At 39.5% G+C, this 5,264-nt stretch overlaps 1 long non-coding RNA gene across 1 annotated transcript; it reads right to left on the bottom strand.

The window, feature by feature from the left end:
• Positions 1-471: 471 nt before the first annotated feature.
• Positions 472-2,634, bottom strand: LOC129640880 (uncharacterized). Its single transcript, XR_008709018.1, has 3 exons — positions 2,528-2,634; positions 2,290-2,420; positions 472-1,424 (listed from the first exon to the last, which is right to left on the bottom strand). It is a non-coding gene; the product is annotated as an uncharacterized LOC129640880 (long non-coding RNA).
• Positions 2,635-5,264: the final 2,630 nt, after the last annotated feature.

Below are 5,264 nucleotides of genomic sequence, written 5' to 3'. Positions count from 1 at the left end.
GCATGTTGTTTCCAGTATGGCAGACTAGGCCTCAGTCAATCAAAAGGGAAAGGAATAAATATCATCAGTGGAAAGGTTTCCTAGACAAGACCTGGAAATAGAACAGGTGACTAATAGTCATATTCCACTGGCTGGAACTCAGTTACATGGCCACATCTCACTTCAAAGGAAGCGGGAAAAGAGTCCAGGGTATGCCCAGGATGACAGGCCACAGCCACACTCCTCTGTGTAGACTCATCTCTGAGGACTGTAGTTTCCTCTCCTCAGTCTCTAGTGCTCTCCCAGCTGCCTCCATCACCTCTTCAACTGCTGGAGGAAAGCAGTCTATTTAATTCACAGTTATGTGTCAGCCCTGGGTGTGAATTTTAAAAGCAGAAGACTGAAGAATGATTACTCATTCCATAAGAAGACAAGTAGACAATTTTGTTGTTCTCTTGGTTGTGATTTTGTGGGTTGGGTTGGTTGGTTGGTTGGTAAAACAGGTTCAAAAAATACTTTGAGCAAGGTCCTTAATCCACACACACAAAAAGGCAAGTTCTAAAAACCAGTAAGATTTTTGGAAAATGGGAGAGAAAGTGCAAATTAAATAATAGTACAAATAGCATCTGTTTAATTCTGGCTTTTTCTTAATATCTTTAGCTATCCACAATGCAAAGTTTTGGCAGATTGGTGTCTGTACTGGTGTTAAGTAAAAGATGTATCTCATCAAGTCAGCAACAGAGACCATGTGTTAATTCCTATACTTAGTTTGCGTTTTTAAAATAGAAATCGTTAAGTACAAGGTGTTCCAAAACTGAAATCTTGACTCTTTCAGAAACTTGCTCCACCCACATACTGTCCCTTCTCTGTTGATGCAACTCTATCCTAAGAGTTGCACAAGACCAAAATTTAGAGTCATTTTTAACATCTTTCTCTCATACCTCTTATCCAAACTTCTCTCTTCTCTTATCCAAGAAATCCTATTGATTCCATGTTCAAAACACCCAGAATATGAACACTTCTCCTCATCTTCACTTATGGATTGAATCCCCATCCTCTTTCATCTTGATTACTGAAATAGCCTCTTAACTAATTTCAGTGTTTTTATTTTTGCCTACCCATCCCCACCTGTACCTCCATACCATACTATACACACACAGAGACTACTCTCAACCCATGGGGTTGGGGAAGAAGCAAAAGTTGAAACAGTGAAATTCGTCTGGGAGCTACCGTAGTAATCCAGGTAAGAGGCAGCGAATGTTCCTACCACTTTCTCCATCAGTCCGCTTCAGCCATAATGACCTTATTGCTATTTCTGAACAAGCTATCCTCTCACGTTTCCCTCTCATGTCACTTCTCAACCAGGCCTTTCCTGAGCGTCCTATGTCCATCCTCCTGCTCAGAATTTTCAAAGCCTCTTGAAATGAGTGTTCACTTTCTCTTTTCTTAATTGAGGTGTAATTGAAATAGGAAATTGTATTAGTTTCAGGTACACAACATAGTGATTTGTTATTTGTATATACTGCAAAATGATCACTGTAAGAAGTCTAGTTAACGTCCATTACTACACAGAGCTACCAAAACAATGCTTTTCTTGTGACGAGTGCTTTTGGGGAACACATGTATACCTGTGGCGGATTCATTTTGATTTATGGCAAAACCAATACAATATTGTAAAGTTAAAACATAAAATAAAATTTAAAAAAAGGACCTACTGTCATAGCAACTGTCAAATATGCAATACATGATTTTTTATTATAGTCACCATGCGGTACATTACATCCATGTGATTTATTTGTAACTGAAAATCTGTACTTGTGCCTTTTACCCCTTTACACATTTTGCTGAGCTCCACCCCCCACCTCTGGTAAACACAAATCTGTTCTCTGGATCTATGAGCTTGTTTTCTCTTTAAGATTCCACATGTAAAATCATATGGTATTCCTCTTTCTCTGTTAGACTTATTTCACTTAGCGTCATGCCCTCAAGATCCATCCACGTAGTGGCAGTGGCAAATGGAAAGATTTCATTTTTTATGACCGAATAATATCGCATTGTATTTATTTATGATACCGTACTTTATTCATTTATCTGTCAGTTAGTTTTAAGTTGTTTCCATGACTTGGCTATTGTAAATAATGCTGCAATGAGCATGGGGATGCATGTATGTTTTTGAATTAGTGGTTTTTTTGTTTTTTCTTTAGGCAAGTACCTAGAAGTGGAATTGCTAGATCACATGGACTTCTGTTATTAAGACTGGAAGGCCTCCTCCCCCCCATACTGTTTTGCATAGTGGCTGCACTAACTTACATTCCCAGCAGTAGTCCATAAGGGTTCTTTTTCTCTGTATCCTCACCAACATGTGCTGTGTTCATGTCTGGTGGTTTCTTCATCTTTGTCACAAGCATTCTTGCCGCATAACTACTTAGCCACAAGGCAGTCTTGCCATAAAAGATAAGTAACAAAAAATAAAAGGACATCAAAAAGAATGTAAACAGGAAACATCAGAAAGGAATAGATTATTGCAAAATACAAAATACTTGAATACCTTTAAAATATGTGTAGACTCATGGCAATACTTCTCAAAACAAATTTATTGGCTTGTACCAAAACACTTGTCTTCCAGGTCTATTTTCGTAGTATTTTATATCTGGTTTTTTGGTTTTTGTTTTGTTTTGTTTTGTTTTGTTTTGTTTTTTGGCTTGTTGATCCTTCTCCTTGTTCAGAACCATACATTTTCTTTTTTCACTAAAATGTCTTCCTTCATTTAGATAGACTTTCCAAATATTAGGATGCCTATTTATAACTGAGCTTTGTACTGTGTTGTGTAAACCTTCCACACTATTGGTTTTTCTTGGAATATTATTGTCACATGTCCATTGAGCGGCATTCCAAAGTTCTGTGGGAAATGGGTATTTGGCCTCTTTCTCCTCCAATGTACTGTATTTCAAAAACAAAAAACAAAAACAACTTTTGGTGCAAAGTCATCATCATCTGTCACACGTTTTATACATCAAACCAAACTATCAACCATTCATTTTATTTTTACAGAAAAATTGCCATATAGCCAATTAGTTTTGCTGCAAAAATGTGGCAAAATGCTTGTGGCAAAGATGCTTAGGGCAAAAGTACCTAGAAATGTTATTTTTTGACTTTTTAAATAATAGCCATTCTAATAGGTATAAGGTGATATCTCATTATGGTTTTGGTATGCTTTTCCCTGATGATTGATGGTCTGAATTTGGCAATAAGGAGTTCATGATCTGAGCCACAGTCAGCTCCCGGTCTTGTTTTTGCTGACTGTATAGAGCTTCTCCATCTTTGGCTGCAAAGAATATGATCAATCTGATTTCGGTGTTGACCATCTGGTGATGTCCATGTGTAGAGTCTTCTCTTGTGTTGTTGGAAGAGGGTGTTTGCTATGACCAGTGCGTTCTCTTGGCAAAACTCTATTAGCCTTTGCCCTGCTTCATTCTGTATTCCAAGGCCAAATTTGCCTGTTACTCCAGGTGTTTCTTGACTTCCTACTTTTGCCTTCCAGTCCCCTATAATGAAAAGGACATCTTTTTTGGGTGTTACTTCTAAAAGATCTTGTAGGTCTTCATAGAACCATTCAACTTCAGCTTCTTCAGTGTTACTGGTTGGGGCACAGACTTGGATTACTGTGATATTGAATGGTTTGCCTTGGAAATGAACAGAGATCATTCTGTCATTTTTGAGATTGCATCCAATTACTGAATTTCAGACTCCTTTGTTGACCATGATGGCTACTCCATTTTTTCTGAGGGATTCCTGCCCGCAGTAGTAGATATAATGGTCATCTGAGTTAAAATCACCCATTCCAGTTCATTTTAGTTCGCTGATTCCTAGAATGTCGACGTTCATTCTTGCCATCTCCTGTTTGACCACTTCCAATTTGCCTTGATTCATGGACCTGACATTCCGGGTTTCTACGCAATATTGCTCATTACAGCATCGGACCTTGCTTCTATCACTAGCCACATCCACAACTGGGTATTGTTTTTGCTTTGGCTCCATCCCTTCATTCTTTCTGGAGTTATGTCTCCACTGATCTCCAGTAGCATACTGGGCACCTACCGACCTGGGGAGTTCCTCTTTCAGTATCCTATCATTTTGCCTTTTCATACGGTTCATGGGGTTCTCAAGGCAAGAATACTGAAGTGGTTTGCCATTCCCTTCTCCAGTGGACCACATTCTGTCAGACCTCTCCACCATGACCCGCCTGACTCTAAATAGAAGTTTCATTTTCAGGATAATGTCTAGAGAGAGGGTTACTCTAGGAATCTCTCTCACTGTGATGGTAAGTCTTTCTCAGAGGCCCCTTGCGAACCTCTTTTCAGTTAGCTGGGTCACATGTCATCTCTAGCACCCATCACTTGGTCTAGAGGGGCAATTAGCTTTAGGTGCACTAGACCCGCCCGCCAGAGCAACCTGGAGTGATGAGGTCAAGTTCTCCTGAGACCTACAAGAGGTATGGGGAAGAGACGATACCTTGAATAAAGTCTAGGTATTGTTGGAAGGAAGGGAGAAACCAATGCTTGTACGCAGCAGAAATGTCTGTTTCAAATGGTGATTGTTGTTCATATATAAAATACAGCTCTCCAAAAATCAAAAGCAAGCGAAAAATTTGAGGGAGCACTCTTCTATATATACAGAATTGTTGTTCTGTAGCTTCATAATCTTTCAGTCAGGAGATTTTTGCAGTCCTGTCTTTCAGTTTCATGGTGTGCTTTCAACCTTTTTTCAAAAAGGACTTATATACCAACTTGGTCATTTTGTGGCTGCTGTTTTTTAAACTGGGCTTCCCAGGAGGCTCAGTGGTAAAGAATAAGGCTGTAACTTTGGAATGGTAGCAAACATTTTATTTGCCTTCTGTATTTGTTACTGTGCATTTCAGATTATGTTTTTTTCTAACTTTTTATTCAACCAAACTTTAACGAGCACTATCCTTACCTGGGCTTCCCCAGTGGCACAGTGGCAAGGAATCTACCTGCAAGTCTGGAGCCGCAGGAAACATGGGTTTGATCCCTGGGTCAGGAGGATCCCCTGGAGGAAGGCATGGCAACCACTCCAGTATTCTTGCCTGGAGAATCCCATGGACAGAGGAGCCTGGTGGGCTACAGTCCATGGGGTCAAAAATAGTTGGACATGACTGAAGTGACTTAGCACACACACACTCATCCTTACTCAAGGTACTTTTTACACATCTTTCATACATTACTGACATATATATATAGTTCAGGGATTTGGTGGTGAGAGAGTTT

Source organism: Bubalus kerabau, unplaced genomic scaffold (genome assembly GCF_029407905.1).
Source record: "Bubalus kerabau isolate K-KA32 ecotype Philippines breed swamp buffalo unplaced genomic scaffold, PCC_UOA_SB_1v2 scaffold_50, whole genome shotgun sequence".
NCBI lineage: Eukaryota > Metazoa > Chordata > Mammalia > Artiodactyla > Bovidae > Bubalus > Bubalus kerabau.
Note: the sequence above shows the minus strand (reverse complement) of the source record. Positions and strands in the feature narration are given on the sequence as shown.